Source organism: Cavia porcellus, unplaced genomic scaffold, assembly GCF_034190915.1.
Source record: "Cavia porcellus strain 051 isolate PalLab524CR breed Dunkin Hartley unplaced genomic scaffold, mCavPor4.1 scaffold_5, whole genome shotgun sequence".
Classification (NCBI taxonomy): domain Eukaryota; kingdom Metazoa; phylum Chordata; class Mammalia; order Rodentia; family Caviidae; genus Cavia; species Cavia porcellus.
Window position 1 is genome coordinate 58,623,151 of NW_026947488.1, and position 20,984 is coordinate 58,644,134.

Sequence of the window (20,984 nt, forward strand, 5' to 3'; positions counted from 1 at the left end):
ACTACCACCCTAATATCAAGTTTTGATATGTTCATAAGGTAAATATTGCTGTTCATAGATTGAAAAGGCCAAAAGATAAAAGTGTAATTCATTTCCACTCTGTTATAACAGTATTAAAAGAGCTGAAAGTATCTGCATATATGAGATGAAACAAAACAGGACATGGTCTAGAGTTATTTATACTTATTACCACAATTGTAGAGGCATGATTTACATCTCAGACAGTGGTAATAATTACATCCTGGAGCTTTGTGTCTCATCTCTTGAGGAGCTAAACAAAAAGTCTAAGAAGGGCATAATTAGGGAAAAAGTAGCATTTTAAAGTTGATGATCCTGGAACCATAAGTCTATCCAGATGATAACTTGCCTTTAGATTTTGTTGATGTGAATTCTGATCAGATTTTTCTGGAAAAACACTACGTCAGTCAATCTTGTGTCCTAAGCAGTTGTTTCATATTTCATATGGAGAAATGAGACATAAGACCAAAAGAAAGAGAGTTGAGGGTGTGATGAAAAGTTCAGAAACAAAAGAAGGTGATGGGGTGACGGAATTAGGACATTCTGAGAACTAAATACCTTGTGGAGTGGATGGAAAACCTCTGAATGAGTGATCAGAGGATCACTCATCTGTAAAAAGCTTAAGTCAAAAGATGCCTGGCATCTGTTCCTGTCTACAGTGTTGAAAGAAATTTAGAATATAGAGAAATTTATTGCAAGAGTTATCATGTTGCTCAAGAAATACCATATAAAACAAGAAGAACAGTCTGTGACAAACATTTGTCTGAGACTTAGGAATCCTGGCACTTGGGAGACTGAGGCAGGAGGATTGTTGTGAGTTCAAGACCAGCCTGCGCTAAAAAGGGAGTTCAGAGCTAGCCTGAACTGCATACTGATTCCCTGTCTCAAAAAGACCACCCCCCAAAGAAAAGCTACCTAAGAAGAAGCACACATAAAGACAGCATGAGGTTTTTTAGTTAGCCTATTCCAAGTATTGCTGCTTATTAACGATTATTAAATTCTTTAACTCTTCAAATATGATTAGATATATACAGAAAATTAAAATGTTACTACTTCCAGTGAGTGTTTTGAATTTCAAATCTGTCAGTAGATCTCTTATTGCCTGGAGTTAACTTCAGCTGTTTTCATTATTTATCAGGTTATTATTAGTTGTTTATTAGTCATCTTCAAAAATGTTCTGAGTATCTTCCATGCAGGTTATGCAGAGTTTTAAAGAAAAGAAAAAAGGAAGAATAGGCTTGTTCTTAGAGAGCTTCTGGCTAATTTCAAAAGTTGTTCATTAGAAAGATGATTTTTAAAGACTAAATTATTAACCTTACTCAGTCACCCCCGAGGGTTCTAAACATATCATGTGAAGGAACACATTTGGTATCCACTGCAGGAACATAAAAAACATATTTGCGAAATATTCGTACAATGAATGAATGTGTCTGGAAAAAGTCACAGCCAGTGACTTTAAGGCAGCCAGTACACAAACCTATTTGTGACTATTATGGCTTTTACTGGGAAAAAATTAAATACCGCCTTTGATAATTGGCAGCTATCGGCCTGCACCCTTGTAGTATGGGTTTCAACTTTCTGTTACATAAGCAGTATGTATAACTCTAAGAAGAGATAAAGATAAAAGTAGCTCCTCTGACTTCCAAGACCTTTCCAAGAGGCAAGCAGCCTAAGGATATCTGTGGATTAGCTTCCACCAAATATGAACTCTCCATAAAATTTACCAAATACATAAGGAAACCAGCTGTCATTAACAAAAGTCAGCAAAAAAGAAAGAGATAGATTGATGGTTGAGATTACAAAGAATTTCAGCTGTTAAAATTACCAGATAGCAACTATGAACTAATTGGTGCTTTCATGATCTATTGGTGTTTAATCACAGAACTGTATTATATAAAATAATCACTTATCATACTTACTGGACTTTGTGGGTCAGGAACTCTGAGTACAGGAAGATTAATCTATCTCTACTCATATTTTCTGGGTCCTTAGCTACACGGCTCACAAGCTAATATAACAGCTGCTGCGGTGCTCTAACTGCTCGGTACTCAGAGTTCTAATGGTAGAACTCTGGCTGGGAACGGGACCTTTCACAAGGTTGTAACATGGTGGCTGCAGAGAGAGCCAGGCAGAAACTGTGTGGCCTCTCTAACCTTTGAATCATGCATCACCACTTCTGCAGCATTCCATGAATCAAGGAAAGCACCACAGCCTGGCTAGGCTTGGGAGAAGGGAACATGGATTTTACCTTCTTATGGAGTCTGGCAGAGTTCTTAGTGAGCACTTGGAACTAGAAATAATGCTCTAACCATCTCATTTAAAAAACCCAACTCATCACATTATGTAAAAATATTCAAACAAAAGATGGAAATAGGGGTAGGGAGATTGAAATTATAAACCAATAATACTGACTAGCCAGATTTGTGAAGAGAACTGGATAGAATTTACAAAATTAAAAACATATTATCATTAGAATTTAAAACTCAGTGGATGAATTATTTGGTAAATAAAATATTTTTGAAGAATTGGTTTTAAAATATGGAGTTTAAGCATTTACTTGAAATATGTTATACAGAAATAAGAAAGTAAAAATAATTGATAGATTAAGATCTAGAAGATACCATGAGAAAGCCTGATATAGGTATAATTGGGGACTCAAGAAGGAAAGAATAGAGGTAGTGAAAGAGAAGAAATATTTGAAAATATAGTGACTTAGAATATTTTCTAGGGTATGTTGAAAAATGCGAATACTTAGATTGTAAGAGTACCGTTAATTATAAGAAAAATAAATAACAAGAACTCTACACCTAGCTGTCTGAATAGTGAAACACAGATGGTCTCCAGAGGGAGAGGATCATTGTAAAGGAATAACATTTAAACTGATGGCTTATTTCTCGCCAGACACCATGAGATCCAGAAGACAGTATAATCATGTCTCTAAAGTGCTGATAGAAAAATAACTGCCACCTTGGGGTTAAGAAGCCAGAAATTAATCTATAAAGCATGAGGGGAAATAAGAATTTTCAGATTTTTTTTAAAACACAACATTTTTACAGATGTACCCTCATTTACAGAATTTCTAAATGATGTATTTCAGGAAAAAGAAAAAAATTTTCCAGAAGGAAGGCCTTAAGTGTAAGAAGCAATAACAAAGAAATTGGCAAATGTAGGAGTCAAATATTTTCTGTATTAAATAGTGCAAATCTAGTTTGAGCCAGATGTGGTGACACACACCTGTAATCCCTGCACTTAGGAGGCTGAGGAAGGAGGATCACCTTGAATTCAAGGCTAGCCTGGGCTCCAGTAGTGAGTTCAAGGCCAGCCTGACTACATAGCAAGACTCTATCTGGAAGCAAAACAAAACAAAAGTCTAATTTGTAGTGTTTGTGAAATGGAAGACTAAAGAAATATACTACTAGAAAATAAAAACGTCTAAGTTGGGCTGTTTCTTGTTTCATTTGTATAATTTCTTACATCATTTGAATGGAAAATTCATTAATTATATTTATTAATATTTTGAAGTTTTGATATGCATGGGAAAATTTTGAGGGAACTACTAAAATAATAGAAATAAAGTTCATAACTTCTAAATCATTAGAAAAGAACTGTTGAAATAAGAAAAAACAGTTCAATCCTAAGAAACACAATTAAGTTGAAAAAATAGGCATGTGAAAATTGGATAAATAGACCAAGCAGAAAAATATCCTAATATCAGTAAGCACAATAAATGTAAATCAGTCAACCTAACCAGTTACATGGTCTACATTTCACTTAGGGAAGTTGCTACAACCTTCATGAAACAGCCAAAGAAGGATAATACTCAAGGGGGAAATTGCTAGGTCCATCCTAATGATGGCCATCCTTGTAGAGGAGAGATGGTGCATTGGAAAAATGCAAAGCACCAGGGCTACCCCCACCCCTTCCTTTCTCAAAATGCCTGCAAAGACACACTGTACCTGCTTCTAGTTTATTTTGGGGGTAAAGGCAGCAGGAGATCTTTACTGGTATCATCTCATTTGAAGCTGTGTCTTAATATTCATGACCTGAGACTACTATACAGCTCCAGGGTTATATAACAGTACCTCTTTTATGACCCAAGATGTCACAGGCATGATGAATAATAAGGTGCTTATGGGGGGTATTGAAGGATTAACTATATACTCATAATCCAAGAGCTGCAGAGATGAGGCACCATCACAAAGAATTTATGAAGTGATTCATCTCTGTTGCTGTAGACAGATAACATTCTCATTCTGTCTCTGAAAGTTTATAGCCAGTCTCTGAGTAGATACAGATGTATTATTAATAATTCTTAGGAAAGCAATACAAAGTTGTATATTTTAAGCATTGCACATATCCAGAAATTTGGCATGGTGGAATCTGACCTGGTAATACTACCACTTTCTTGAAACTTGGTCCCCTTGAAACAGACCTACGGAAATACTATTTTTCCTCTGGACCCATGAATCTACCATTTCTCTCTCTAATGGTGTCTTAAAGCTTGAATTAGCAAATTAGAGTAATGATGGCAACCTAGTTGCCTCTCCCTGCTCCCAGTTTGAGAGCTATTACTGAGTAAAGAGGCAAGTGGAAGGGCCAAAGTCCCTAGAAGGGTTGGTTTGTGTGTCTGACCTGGGTACGAAGCTGTTACCTAGCTGTAACCTCCAGCCAGTACCCTGTGGTGCAGGAGACAAGGGCAGGGACTGTCTTTCAGACAGTGGCCTGTGTACTGAGTGCATTGCACTGAGCTCTGTCTTAAGAAGTCAAGCCTGGTCATCTTCTACTAGAGGAAAGGATCCACGACCATGAAGTGTTCTGGTTGTAGCTGCTTCATTTCTCTTCCTCAGGTACCTTGTAGGAAGGATGATAGGATTCAAAAACCCCTGTGTCCCATGGTGAGGATATCCTCATATCTAGAGTAGGTATATTTGAATGTTGGTAATTATAGAATGAATGCTTGTGTCTCCCCCAGGATTCATCTATTAAAATTCTAACCTCCAAGGTGATGATGATATTAGGAAGTGGAGCCTTGAAAGGTGATTAGACTATGAGGGAGTAATGCTCTTATTAAAGGGGTCCCAGGAAGCTCCCTTAGCCCTTCTACTGTATGAAGACGGAGCAAGAAGACAGAACTCTAGCAATCAGGAAATGGGTCCCCACCACACTGTGTCTGCTGGTGCCTTGATCTTGGACTCCCAGCCTCCAGAACTGTGAAAAATGAACTTCAGTCCAAACAAAGATAACCTCACAGTTGTCCCCAGCATGCTACAAGGGCATTTGGGGAAGGCAGGAAAGCACGCAGAGTGATGCTCCAGAACATTCAGAAGGCCATGCAGTGGGCCCATTCAGGAGGAGCTGGTTGTGTAACCCCACTATGGTCTTTCAATTCAGTCTTTCTGCATAAAGAGCAGAATGGTAGAAATCCAGAGACTCCCTCAAATATGTGTCTCACCTGCTGATCTCTGAGGTGATCTCTGCCTTCTTCTCTCAGTTCCTGCACCTCTGGGGACATCTGGCTCAGAGAGCATCTCCACCACCTCCTCCTGCTACTCCTCATCCCCAAGCCTTTGGGTGAAGCAAAACATATTCTTCACCCTGGGGGAAAGGGAGGTATTGGAGAGACAGGAGGAGTGGGGAGATTGTAAAATGTCTGTGAGCACCGTGAGCAAAGGCCAAAACATCCCGCAGGGAAAGCCTTTTTGAGGAGAAGTAGGGCTTCTGTTTTATTTTGGAATGCCATCCAAAATAGATACGGCATTTAAAAACATGGTTTTGTTTAAGCCATATTAGTTAAGTTAATTAGGATTAATTGATTATTAGTATAGCTAAAAAAATAAAAGAAAGTAGAATCTTTCTGCAGCTGTAGACTTGGTTCTGGAAAAAGCTGTTGATTTTATCTTTTCCATTGTCTTTTGAGTTACCAATAAACATGAATCACTTAATTATTAATTAGCTGAGTTTTTGGAATTCTTTTACCTGCTTTTTAGACCACAAGAGTTGCCAATGCAGGAGATCAAAAGCAGTCACCACAGTTTACAAATGAATTTTTTGGAAATTTTTCTATCAAATCACTATTTTATAGCTGTTTGCCTATTACTGATATTTTATGCAATTAGAGGAGGCATGGAACCAAGCCAAGTCTAATACTCTTCTAAGATAATTTGAGCTTTAATTTTGTTGTCTGTATTTTAAACCAGGATTCATTTTATTTTAGTTAACATGAGATGCTCGTTAGTGACATAAAACAATGACAGGTGTTTGTCACCTGAGCTCAAGCATTCTCAGATTCAAACCTTGGTCCTGCCATTTACTAGGAGCCTCAGCTTTCCTCCTCTGTCCAGAGAGAAAAACTACAGCCTCCTCAGGTGGGAGGCAGTGAGGATTCAGTGACATTACTAAGCTGAAACTCTGAGCCCAACCTGGCACTTAACAAATGCTAAATAAATAGAAATTCTGCTATTTACATAGCTGTCTAGTAGGAAATCCAAACTTGATATTTGTGGCTAAAGGCTGGATGAGAACTGAAGGAAAACAGACTCCACGGTGATTCCATCAGAGGTTCAGGTGGTGCTCTACTGAGTCTTGTGCCCAAACTGCATCCTTGAGGACTAGAGCTGCCCATGAGAGTTTCTAAGGATTAGATTCCCTTTCCTTTCCCAAAACCTTCTTAGGAGTACCAGATCTAATACACTGCACTGAAGATATCAGTATGCAAACTTATTGGAAGCATACGCTTTAGGAGAAGAGCATAGCATTCCTTAGCTCTGTGTTCCTAGCTCTACATTTGACTAACCGAAGGACTTTGATTTGCTTCATCCCCCATTAAGTGTGCAAGAAATATGCCTTTTTCTAGGAGATTCAGTGAGGTTCTGTTTGTGAAGGAACCAGTTGCAGGCAGGGCTGACCGAATCTGGAGGCCACACTGCGTGGGATCACCCACCCCACCTTCCATACCCACCACTGGCCCCCCTTTTGTATTGAAAACTGAGTTTTTATATCAATTTTGTAAAATGTTATAACTGGTAATGTTCAATTATATGGTTAAAAAGACATCTCAGCGTAAGTGACAAAGTTTAAATCTGAATTGCAAGAAGAAGCCTATCCTGCCAATGCAGGTAGGAAAATATTTTCTAGGAAGGAGGACTACAGGGGCAAAAGCATTGAAGTAGCATGTGCTTGAAATTGTTGACAAACAAAAAGAGCACTATTTGTGGCTAAAATATAGTTAGTGACAAAACCGATGGGTGTGCAGTGGGTGGGCAAGAAGAAATTTGGTTTCTAAGTATAAGTAAATGAGTAGCCATTGGAGAAGCCTAAATCTAGAAGTAGCATAGTATTTTTCATGTTTTAAGATATCAACTGACTGCTTTGTTGAGAACTGGTTATAAAAGTTCAGAAGTAGAGGCAGGGTCACCAGAGAGAAAATGAATGATAGCTTGGATTAGGGTGCTACTCATGGAGATGGTATAGAGTAGCAGAAAATGTCTTGTAAGTAAAGGCAACAGGACATGTTCAATGGGTTGAATGACAGAGTGAGGAAGTCAAGTTCAATTGATCCTCATAGTCAATAGGGTAAAAGATGACCTAACTAGAAAGATTGTAGCTCCGAATTTCCCCATTACTTTTAGTGCTGCTTTTCCATACTAAAATTTACAAAGATAGGAATAAGTGGACGCTTGTTGACATCCCTGCTGCTGGCAATAGCAGCAGCATCTCTAGCCCCAGAGGTAGTTGGAACAAATGGACAGCCAGAGATCAGAAGGAAAGGAAAAACTTCGGGTTCTGTTTGAAAGTGAGAGCTATTTCATTCTTTGACTCATGCATTCATCAAATGTGTAATGTCTGCTAGACATAGCTAAGTGTTATGAATATAGAGAGATAGACTTGAATTCTATCTGGGATACTCATTCTGTGTCAGCATAGGAATATTCACAAATACCTACCCAAAGTCACATCATTGGGTTGAGACCTCTATGGACTCCAAGACAGTTAATAGATATAACAGCCACATAATTTCTCAGTTAGGTGTGGTCTTCCTGCACAGGAATTCTTTAGACCATTTCCTTAGTGTGCTTCTGAATAGAGAGCAGACATACTCCTTCCATGACTAAGCACTGGCAATTGTCCTCTTTCTGCATTGTTATCTTTTCTCTCCTGCTCACTCCCCGGGCCAACTAGGACCCGAAGCCAGAAACTATTCTCTTTGTGAAGGAATATAAACGGTGTCTACAATGCTCTATTTTTCCCTCTCCCAAGATCCAAGCTGCATTAATTTATCATTGTATATTTCCATTTTAAGATGCTGTTAATTCCAATAAATTTTGACAAAGGTTGGAAGCCCAAACACTTTAATGAAGCCATAACTCAAGAAACTACAGCAGCTCTCTTCAAATGTCCTTACACCAAATTATTTGCAGGATAGAAGGTGCCCTGTGGGGTTACGACACTTGCTTCAGGCAGGCAGATGCCTTCCCCACTTGGGTTCTACTTGAGCTACAATCAGCATAGGGCAGAGCCTGTGGTTGGTGGTTCAGCTACTACACACCCCTGTCATGCCTCTGTTTTAAAGTGTAGTTTTGATCATACAAGGCCTTGAAGCTACATGTATCAAAGGGCAAGTCCTACACGGAACAGACGTCTTTGTTTTGTTAAGTTATCTCTGCCCCTCATATCCGCAGTGACCAAGATACTTCTCCATTCAGGTCGTGTCCCAATTTAATATTCAGCCACCCATGTGAACGTCTGCACTCATCTTTAGAATTCTGCTGCTGTTACCTTAGGTGCTGAAATGAGAAAGTCTCTTATCTGTGGACTCAATTCCCTGTGGTATTTTTTCAAATGTCTTAAAATATTCACTTACTTGTAATCTCAGACTTAATACAGTTTTCTGGACTCAGTGGCTCTCTGTTTTGACATACTGTATTCGTTCTATATACTGTCATGTATTATTTAAATGCATTTATTATAAAATGAGACATGCACAAGCGTTGCAGATTACCAGAGAGGTTGCCCTTTGGGCATATTTTTCTATGAACTGCATCAATCTCATGATCTCTTCCTCCTTCCCACTTTCATTTACTAAGCATTCTAGTAGCAGGCGTTACTATAGTAACATGAAAAGACTATTCAAACAAAAATGGAAAAGAGACAGCATTGAGCTTGTATCTTCACTCTTTTAAGTTGCTGTGGGCCCACCAACCAAAATACAGGTAGAGGATCTCTCTCCCCTGGGTCATTAACTGCCAATGGATATGGTAGTGTATAATACTTAAGAATTCTTAAGATTCTTAAGAATTCAGTTCATCAGCTGTGTACTAAGCCCCACTGTGTGCAAAACTCCTCTGGGAGTTGGAGTACACAAGAAGATACAGTTGCTGCCTTCGAGGAGTTTGCAGACTGGAATGCCCCTGTCATTTAAAGGGGCTGTTTTATAGAAATCTTGACCAAAAATGCCAATTTCAATCACTTTTCTGCCAAATATCTTTTTTCCCAAATCTCTTAAAACACCTTCTTTGTTTATGGTTATAATATGAACTTGTGTCCTGAATCCCCTGCTAATGACATGAAAATGGGACCTTCCCTTTGCAATGTTTAACCTTTTTTGGTTCTGGGAGCTCTTGCTGCTATGGGTCATGCACAATGGCTTGCAAACATTTGCATGCCAGTTGCTTTGTTCCCTTGAGATAATCCTGTTGACAATGCCCTATGTAAAGAAGAGGGCATAGATACTACACAAATTCCAGACAAGTGTGTGTGGTGAAATTAGAAGCATTTTCACTATATTGGAAAAAAAACAAAACATGATGCTAGATGAAGGAATTGGAGTAACAGGTGGAAAATTCAGTAAATTCTGTTTGCCCCAGTAAGTAACAAGGAGCATTTATGCCATTTAAAGGTAGGTTATTGCTTGGATATATGCTACCTTTGAAAGCTATATCATTTCTTATGATCTACCTTATATGGCACTGTTAACTGCATTTAATTCTCTTCTAATTACAGTTGAAATAGAGTAAATCATTTCAGTGCTTAGAGAATCTGACATGTAAGTATAAAATGAGATTTGTTCCCTAAATCCCTGAGCACTACATCCTTGCTCCTTGACCTACTAGAAAGCATTTGGAGTGGTAGTACACATTAATTCTAATGATCCCAGAAAGCTGAATTTGGTGTCTTGGTGTCAACATCCTCAGTTTAAAGAGGAGAGGTATGTATGACACATGGTCTCAGTCCATAGCCAGCTATCACCAAGGCAGAAACTGCGTTGTGGAAGAGGCTGGCAAAGGAGTACTGCCAACCCCTAGTAATCAGGAAGTACAGAGAGGATGCAGGAGCCACAGACAAGAATTCACCTTCCAGATTACAGCCCCAGTGACCACCTGGCTCCTGTGACCAGACCCCACCGCCCAGCATCACATTTGGTTCTCTAAGTTCCAGTTGCTATCCAAATGCACAAGACTTTGGGGCAGGGGGACTTTAGATCTAAGCCATAACACATGTGTTTGAATTTTTATCACTTATTCCAACCGCAGGAAGAATGGGCTTTAAAATAACTGAATGACCCAAAGTTAGCAAAAGAAGATTGAGAAGGACGTAGTCCTCCATGTTGTAATGAAAATTTGCAGACAGCATTCGAGCAGAGTGGAGTAGTCAGTGTCTCAGGCATCTTTCTCCAGACCACACAGCTCTGAGAGAGGGGAAGAAGTGGGCTACTGAGTCATCTCCAAATTTAGATAGGATTTCCTTCCCTTCATCTCTCAAGACTGAGGCAAGCTATTTCAGAGCAGTCATTTGGTTTTCCCATGGAATAATCAGCATTCAATTGCCGTCTACCTTATTGTTGACTAAAGGAGTATCAGAGACATGGAGTTAAAAATTCTTGGACTCTAGAACTTCCAAGATCCTTTTGATATACATGAGATACTTTTGAAAAGTATTGATTCACCCAAAGAAAGCTATCTTTCCTGTAGCTTTCACAGTTAGTAATAGTTACCTCACACATCCACATTCTCTTGTCTGGATCGTTCATGAACAGGAACCACACTTATAGCTTTTATCTGTGGTTAGAATTTCATTCTATGAAGTTGTAATTTTTACTTTCTCAGCAGGAAATTAGCTAGCTTGGAATTAGAGTATTTTTAAATTTTAAAATTTAAAATGGTCTTTCCAGACAGCCTGCTTCTAACAGTCTGTATGTCTTTGAGGTTTGATATTCTACCATGAAATTATGGAATATTTCATTAAAAATTTTGTGCTTGAATGCACAGCCTATTGGTAGGAGATTATAGTGATGACTATAAACTATGTAGTACGGGCAGCACTCTCCGTGGTAGCTCTTGAAACATATCCTTCCATGGTGTACTAAAGCCGTAATACACCAGCTCTGAGCCCTGTCTGTGGAGACTTTCATGGATAAGTGTCCCTGGCATTTAATCCACACCTCCAAGTTCCCTCTCTCCCTGCCATCCTTGGCCAGCAGAGGTGCAGTGAAAGAATATCTCAAGCTTTTGGCCTGCGAGGTAAAGGAGTGCAGTGCTAAGGTGTCTGCTGCTGAGCTTCTGTAAAAAGCCTTTCTGAGACCATTGAAAATAAAAGGAAGGTTCAAGCTGTTTTTCCTCCAGATTCTAGAGTTCTTTTAGATTAGTGTAGGTAGCAGGGGAACTACATACTTTATAATTTAACTCACCACATAAACATCTCCATGTAACTAGAATTGAATGTTATGCTTTTGACTCTATGTGAAGCATTCTTGCACCTTTTCTTTAAAATAAAAACATCAAAGACACCATTCATTATGCCTCTTACATAAAGATCTATAGACCATATTCCCCCTTAAAATTCATTATTAGGGCAAATACTGTCTTTACTGATAAATGTATTTGCTACCTCCTTCAAATAATGAGGATCATGTAATCCATTCAGATCCATTTTTCCTTAGCTCCAAGGAAGCTCTTTAAAATATTAGTATAGCTGGGCATAGTGGCACAGATCTGTAATTCCAGCACTTAGGAGGCTGAGGCAGAAGGATTGCTATGAGTTCGAGACCCACCTGGGCTACATAAACTAGTTAAAGGCCAGCCTGCACTATGTACCCAGACCTTGTCTCAAGGAAAGAAAAAAAAGAGAAAAAAATAAAGAAAGGTATGTTCCTTCGCAGTTTTCTTAGCCTTGGTTTTCTGGTGTATTTTGCTACCTAGCCTTATTATTACTTTTTCTTTTAATGTACTTCCCTATTTAAGAACTTTGAGATTTAGTTTTGTCTTAGTAATTGTGTGTTCTGGTAAAGCTCTTATTGGTTTTGGGCATAGATTAACAAAGCAATGCATATAACTTGAGCATGAAAAGTAACCCGTGGAGATGTTTAAAATATACATGTCTGGAGTCTGCCTTATGACTCCTGACTCAGAATCTCTGGAGGTAAAACTGGAATAGGAATACATTTTTAAAATTTCCACAGGTGATTCTGGTATGTTCTCCTGACTAAAAATCACTAAAGTAAGTCAGTGAATGAGTGCTATGACCAAAATCTAGAAGTGAAGCAGCCCAGGGATTGAGTTTTAGCTTTGCCATGGGAAACATTCGGTTAAGTTAGCAGTGGCAGGTGTTTTGGGAATGTCCAAAGTAAAGAGATGAGTTTTTGTGCAGTCAGGATTCCAGGCAAGCTGACTTCATTCATTTATTCACTGAGCATGCACTGAGCACCTCTGCTATATGCCAGGCACTGTGACTGGCACTAAGAATACAGATACTGTCTAGGCATTATAATAAATACAATGATAAAGACATGCCAAGGGCATCATCTCTGCCTGGAAAAGAAACATGTGGCCTAATCTTAAAGGTGGAGGTCAAGGAGGACTTCCTAGAGGAAGGAGCTAGGAAGCTGCCTCTCAAAGGATGAGTAGGAGTTGTCAAAATGAATGATATTCCCAGAAGAGGAACCAGCCTGGTGTGGGAAACTGTACACAGAAGAGGTCATCCATGGCTGCACAAAAAACCTCTCTCAAAATGTAGTGATTAAGGCAACAAACATTGGTCATCTCATTTCTGTGGGCCAGGAATTCAGGGGTGACAGCTGGAAGCTTCTAATTCAGGGTCTCTCGTGTGGCTGTAGTCCAGCTGTCAGCAGGGACTTCAGCCATGTGAATGTTTGATGGCAATGAAGATCTGCTTTTAGAATGCTTCACTCAGCAGCTGTTGACAAGAGGTCTTAGTTCCCCATCACATGGGTCTCTTGATAGGATCACATATGGGTTCTCATGACCTGCAACCGGCTTCTCCCAGAGCAAATGATCCTAGAAATGCTAAGGCAAAAGTCTTATGACCTAATCAGGGAAATCACACCAAATCCTAGAAGCCACACAGATCAGTCCTGTTCAGGAGGAGAGAGGACTATACATGGGGATGAAACCAGGGTCATTGAGAAGATCCTAATGCTGGCTACCACTCAAGGGCATCATGCCTCAGATGGGAAGTGGCAGAGAAATTGGCCAGGTGCAGAGCCCATTCATGGAGGAGTCCAAAGGTCATCAGTAGGAGCTGAGGCTTCATCTCTAAGCAACATGGAACCACTGTCTGGGTGGTGGTAAAAAAAATTGATGGTATCAGGCTTATATTTTAAAAGGCTTCTTGGACTGTGTGGGGAATGAATTTGGAAAGGAAAGTCAAGTTAATGACTGACCAAAGTTCAGCAAGATGGTGCAGACCCACATTAGAACAGCTGGGGTAGAGAAGTATAGGCCTTTGCTACTCAAGGTATGGTCCTTGCCCAGACAGCGTTGGTTTTACATAGGAGCTTGTAACTATACAGGATCAGACCCCACCCTTCTCATGCTGAGCAGACTCTCATTCACATGGACCTGAGAGTATGGGAGGTACTTGTAGAGGATAGGGTAAAACCAGTTAAGATGTTAATGTTGAGGAAGAAAAGGGAGAGAAAACTGAGTCTCAAGTCACATTTTCTCCACTTCAAAGCTGCAGTACATATTGTAAACATTTTACCAGAATCTACAGACTGGGTCTAGAAAGCTCTGGGTCCACAGTGTCACTAGTGACGTGAAATGATTTAATAACACAGTAAGTTTCTTATTATAAATTGTAACCATGTAAATAAGTCATCTGGAGAGAAAATCTACTGGATACTTCTCTGCTGTAAAAATTTGTACCAGGTTATTTTTACATTGGATCCTAAAGAATAAGATATCTAAATTTCCAGAAAAGTGGCCATGAGAAATGGAATAATATGATAAACAGGGATGTGAAAAGCTATGAGATAATGCACATCCTAGAAAATGTCCTGGTGTCCAGATGATCTTTCCAAGCATTATCTTTTCTGGGACCAGATGTTGGGCCAATTAACTCTTGGGGCTTCACACAGTAAACATCTGCCAGGAAAACCATTATTTGCATTATGGTCACCAGGAGCCACCACCCAGTGGTTTCTATAGCTGCTGAGTACAGTGCAAGCGCATCATGTGCTGTCCTCCTGGTCAGCAGCCTAAAAGCGTTATCTGTCATAATGTTCCCTGTGCTGATTTTTGCTCCCCTTCTTCCATTTACCTCTTCACAATCAGGAAAAGCTATTGGTCTACTTCTGGATCTCAAAACTCAAGTGAACATGTTAGCTGGTTCTTCAGAGAAAGTGGGTAGGACACAGTGAACTGTACAGAGAAGGAGGGGGAAAGTGGAGGCACAAAAGGGGAGAGAGAATGGGGAAGAAGGAACATACCTCCAAAAATGGATGAAGAAGTATCAGCACAATGAGAATACTTTATTCATGGAGGAAGGAGTTTCCTCTTGCTGCTGAGTTGACTGTTTTGATGGCTACTTAAGATCAACCAGAGCCTGAGTCTCATTCTTCTCCAGCCATCACTGCTGTCTCTGCTGCTAACAAGGGGATACTTTAGATAAACTCATCAAAAAGCAGTGAGTCACTGGGCCCAAGAGCTGTTAGAGGCTGCATGGGTTCACTGTGGTGTGTCCAAGAGAATGGGCCAAAGTGAACTTGGTTCTTTCTCCTTGGCCTTTCTGCCTGTGTTCCAGCCTCTGATAATCTGATTTCTTATGTATTATTGCTCATTCATTGAGTCTTTCTGAGTTGCCATTTCACAGCAATATCAAGTTATGAGTTGTCATAGCCACAACTCTAACCTGTGATCTCAGAGGCTGCCAGTGGTTATGGACTTAGGTGGTAGGTCTCTAGGCTGCTTCTCCTTTGAGATCTCCATCCACAGATCCAGAGGCCCCCAAGAATGAGCATGTTGAGAGTTTTTCAGTAGTATATACTCCTCCTGAGCACTAGGCAGTCCTGCTCCAGGCCCTCGTGCTGAAAGTAAGATCTACCTTCTACTCTTAGAAATAAGCTAGAATATAATAAAGGTGCCAGTTAAGATTATTCCTGACTTATGTAAAAGATGTTTTGAAAACATTCTTAAGATTCAAGAAAATCAGATGTCAAAGATTTTGCAGCAAGCCTGATCCCCCCAACCTTGCTTTACAGGTCCCCCTTACCAACTCTGCTCTTTCATTCCATAACACTGATAATCTTCTAAGCTGTAATGCAATTTGCTTTATTGTCTGTCTTCCTCCAATAGAAAGTAGGCTGAGTGAGGACAGGAATTTTAGTCCTTTGTGCTTATACTATATCTCTAGCACCTCAAAAGTACCTGGCATATAATAACAATTCAGCAAATATTGTTTGAATACGTCATATACTGAAATGGTCATCAAAATCTATTTAGACCGTTTGTTTAGGAAAAAAGAGATTAAAACTTCTACCATTGATTTGGCCAAAGCCACACAATTACTCTGCAGAAACAGCTGGAAATTGAGACCATCTTCTCGGTCCTTTATCCTTTCCAGCACACTGTCTACTTCTTTTGGTTGATAAGAGTAGGATGGAAACTGGAGGTTATTGGTCCTGGTCCATGGAAGGGGTTTTCTAACTACTTCCCAGAGGAAGCTGGCATCTTAAGCATCTTCCCCTCTTGAAAGGATCTCGTGGTTGCAGTCCTGTTTTAACTGCCCATGTTTTCTCTCTCCTTCTTACAAGACAGCCTGTTTGAAAATATTCTCTCCCACCATACATACATACAATTCTTTAGGCTCTCCAAATCAGCGTAGCTCTGTCTAAAAAAGGGTCATAATTTCTAACTCTTTGGTACAGCTTGGCCAGGGGGTTTACTGGTGAATTATTGAGGTTTTGAAGCCTCCCAGCCATCTTTTTGATAAAATAACTATTTGTATCTTTGAACCATCCTAGGCTTCCACCTTCTATTACTTTTTGATTTCTACCAGTCCTAATTACTTCAGATAATCAGCATCAAAGCTCTGATCACCCATATAGATGTCATCCCAACATTTAACCAGTCTTTGCATGACATTCTCATTACACTTGACCCCTTTTCATCTGTAGGGGGCCAAAAAGGGACAATCGTGAAAAGCAGGCAAAATGGAGCTCACTGATTCAAGAAGACAACCAACAGTGGTTCTGTAGAATGGAAAGAACCAGGAAACAGGAAGGAGACCAGACAATAAGAAGGGCTTAAGAACTCTGTGAAGGCAAATGTCTAAAGAATTGGACAAACTGCATCCTATTAGAAAATAGAAATGTTAGAAAATATTGACCTGTTTTACCTCCGAATACTGTTCAAAATCTGTCTCACAAGGCATATGCAAGCATTAACAAGGTTTTTGTTTTTCAGTGTGTCTTGGTTACTTTCCTCTCATTGCTGAGACAAAATATCTGATGCTCAAAATTAGGGAAGGAAGGTTTATTTAGCTTACAGTTTTTAGAGGTTTTAGTCCATACTCACGTGGCTCCAAGGCAGGTTGGTATGGCTCAGGGGAAGATGCTCATGGTGGCTGCAAGCGAAGGAGTGAAAGGCAAAAGAGACAATGCATGCCGTCTTACCTCTCTTATATTGTATGCTGGCTATCCGCCTCTGGGCAGGAGCAGCACTCGCACTGCCAATCCTGCTAGATAACAAACCAATCACAAACACTAGATTAAGCTGCCCTCTGACTGCAGGAGGCTTGGGGACTATCCCAACATAAACAATTGCACAATGCAAAAATTTAAATTTAGTATTTTTAAAGTGGTCACTTACAGATAATTTCCTACATGATTTTTAAATCTCTGGGAAACTTTTTAGACAACCTTCCTGTCCATTAAATACTGTTCACAAGAGAGAGCAAATAGCATAAATTAACAGTATGGTTCAGTTAGCTTCACACAACAGCCTAGGTAGTATGTGAGTTCAGGAAGTGTCTTATTTGCAGGGCAAGAAGAGTCAACATACAGTCCACTCCTCTGACTCTCCCAGGAGTGAGAGGAGACAAAGCTTGGAAGCTACATTTAGATTATGAGCCAGCTCCCACAGAAGTATGCTGAGCTTGCTTTAGTTACCTTATTCATCTCTGGCCTACACACCAACTCTACTGTGTGCCAGGTTCCCCCCCAAGGTCATAACCATGGAGACCAAAATGAGTCCTCAGATGCTTGGTAAAGAGGTAGTAGATCAGGAAATAATAAGTAGCCTTGGTAAAATTAGGGTATCAAAGGTAGAAAACATTGAAATTAGGTTGTAAGTTCTTGGCTTCAGGACTAAAGAAGGCCTATTAAGGGTGGTAACACCTGAGTTAATGCTTCATAGTTTCATGTAAAGCCATTCAGACCTCTGGATTTTCATGAGCAAGACCAAACAAGATATTCCCTCCCCTATGACTTTTTGTCTGTCTTTGTTAGACATCTGATTAGTGTCATCTAATATTGAGGCCCACAGGGGCACACTGGGTTCACTGAGTGTTATTTAACCTTATAAAAACACATTTGTTCAAAAGAAGGGTTTATTATAAAATCAGAGAGGAGACCTATGGGAGCTTCCTTAAGGTTCAGGAAATCCCACAGACCCTGTGCTCTTTATTATAGGGAATCATCCAGTTTTAGAACTGGCACTGACTTTCTGTGTCAGTTCTCCTGTTCACAGCTGATGGATGAGAAAGCCCAGAGAGACTAATGACTGAGCAAAGTCCTGAAGCTAACCACAGACAGGACCAAGGCAGGACCAGGACCTCTGATTTTGCACTCTTTATGGTGATTTTCACATCCATTCAAGGAACCATTTGTCAACATCAAAGCATAAATATGAATAAGCCTTATACTTGGAGAAAGAGTGATGTGTGTAAGGTGTTACTAAGTACTTTAGTAGAGCAGGAAAGGACCCTAGAGGGCATCTTGTCCACTTTCCTTATTTTCCTGATAAGAAAGAAAAGGCAAGATCTTCTCAACCAGTAGAGGCACTTCCCTCTGTGGGAATTTGGAAATTGGGGGATCAATTTTGGTTGTCAAAAGACTTAGACAATAATCCTGGCATTTAATGGGCAGGTACCAAGGATGCTAAATATATTGTATTGAATGGAAAGTTTCTATAGGAGTTATCACTCAGCCCCAGCTGTCAAACACACTCCAACAGAACACCAGGTACCATATTTCCCTAAAAAGAAGATGAGCATTATATTACCTATGTTTAACATTTAACATTTAACAACCCACTTCAGTTCCTGTGACTAGGTCATTAAGTGAATTGGTCACTGAAGGAGGAATTGTACTATATATAGTATGTACATTAAAATATTCAGAATAAAGACATGGTCAAAGGAAACTGCAATTTGATGACTTTTTTATTTGCATAACTCTTACATGCAGTACTGTACTATATAACAGAATATAAAACTACAGTTCTATACTATATAGTACAATCAATAGAAATTACGGTACTGTATAAACAAGGAATACTGTACAAAAAGACACTGAGGCTCTATAAACAAGATGTACAGAACTGTCAAAAAAAAAAAGTGGGCCATAAGCTTGAGCAGCTGGTAGGTTGTAAGTTTAAGTAACAGGTCCTAGGTCCAAAGAGCACACCTTGGTCATTAAGTCCAAACAGTCACTGAGCAAGTAGATCACTAAACAAGGAACATATGTAATGCTTTTTTGCCAAAAGACTTAACAGGTCTTATTTTCAAAGGATGTCATATTTTTATGTACAACATTCTACATTTATTTATTCACCTACAAAAATTACATTTATCCAAATACAGTCAAGGCATCTTCTTCTGGTGCATTGTTATAATTCTCCAAACCCTGAATTGCAGCCTGAATTCTTGGGGCTCCATTTCCTGGAGAACCATTGGCCCTGATCTCTCATGTCCAGCAATAGAGCTGTCTTTAGATGAACACTTCTTGCCCATATAGTTTGCTTGTAATACATCATTATAATATACAAATGAAGATTTCATATTCTTCATGTATGAATGACAAAGATTCATATTAGACACAGCTGTTTCCATTGTAATCAGGTGAACAGGTTATTTGTCTGTTGCATCTGTACTCTGATTGGTCATTCGGCAATAAGACTGGAGTTCATCTGTTAACATAGGCATTTACCACTCATCCAAAGGCACCAGCTTGGATATTTACAAATACTTAAGTGTAATTGCTATTATCACTTATTTTAAGCATCACTGCCAATAGTCTTATTTATTTATATTTAATTCTATATTAATACTATTTTATAATTTTTAAAAAACAAAAAAGGGTAGAAATAATACAGAATTTCAAAAAACTAACAGCAAGAAATTAACAATAGTTAATATATTATATATTGCTATCTTAGAACTAGCTTTTCAAGTTACAAAACTGAAGCTCAAAAAATGAACAGACAAACAATGACAGCACAAACTGTCCTTTTTGATGAACTAACAGAATTAGTAATATGGTTATCTGCTTTGCACACTTAGACATACGTACAGTTGTGTGTGTTTACCTACAAGTTGTTCTTTCTTTTTGAACATTTTCTCTCTCATTACAATATCTATTGTACATGTTGGATCTTATTACTCTTTCAGTTTTTTATTTATTTTTTACCCTAGGGAGAATAATACTATTGTATAATTCATTTACATCTGTCATATGTTGCAGTGAACATACTAAATGTGTCCATCTGACTGACTGTTTTACCCAGGGACCATTTTGGGGAGGGAGTTTATATTACAGACATTCTGAAAATCATGCTAGGGCTTATTTTCTAGTTGGGTCTTATTTTCAGGGAAATACGGTACTAGGTTCTGACATGGTTTATATAGCTACAGTTTGTCATTGTATGTATATTTGGGGATGGATCAAATTCCCTGTACCTTTGAAAATCACATAAAAACTTCTTCAGAGCAGCCTAGACAGAAACAAAACTTTACTCTTAGTTTTAATGCATTTGTGAGACATTTTAATCATCCATAAACCCCAATTTAATAACCTTTGTCTAAAAAGAGATGTAAAAGTAGGAAAAATTAAATATGTCTATATATTTTATTACCAATGAAAATTTGCCTGTGGTCTATGCAATAGAATAAAAAATACATGTAATTCTTCCTACCAAGTAGGAAGTTAACACTGAATAACAGTGTTATTCAGACTAAGAAACTTTTTCATTCACTCATCAGAAGCACTAGGTTTTAACTAACACTTGAGAATTAAAGCCCTTATTTCCTAGTGATGGTCAAACATTACCAACTCTGCCTGCAGCCCTTCATAAAGCAGTATCAAAAGCAGGACTGAAGTGGGAGATGGTGCCTACTTCAGAGGGTTCCCTCCCTCAGTGCTGAAGAGTCTCTTCTGCACTCCTATATCCTGAGTGCTAAAAGAACTGCAGGTTTTCAATGCTATTCAAGTTGCAAATCATACACTGTGTTTTTCAGATTTGCTAAATGGGCAATTTTCAACTTATTTAATTAATTAAATACAGCGTATACCATTTTAGGATGCTGTGTTCCTTCCATTTGCAACAAGTGGTGGATAATCAAGGTTGGAAGAGAGGAAAGATAGACAGAGGCTGACAGTCAGGTGCCAACAGACCTATCAAACAACTGCTCTTCAAGAGCTTTAAGACTTTTTGGTCCTGGCAGCAACCCTCCAG

General features: G+C 39.1%; 1 protein-coding gene and 1 pseudogene across 7 annotated transcripts in view; both read left to right on the forward strand.

Moving 5' to 3' along the window:
* Nucleotides 1-20,984, forward strand: part of Tmem108 (transmembrane protein 108) — a 322,687-nt gene that overhangs the window by 206,086 nt on the left and 95,617 nt on the right. The window lies entirely within an intron of this gene.
* Nucleotides 1-20,984, forward strand: part of LOC134476095 (high mobility group nucleosome-binding domain-containing protein 3-like) — a 110,293-nt pseudogene that overhangs the window by 37,125 nt on the left and 52,184 nt on the right.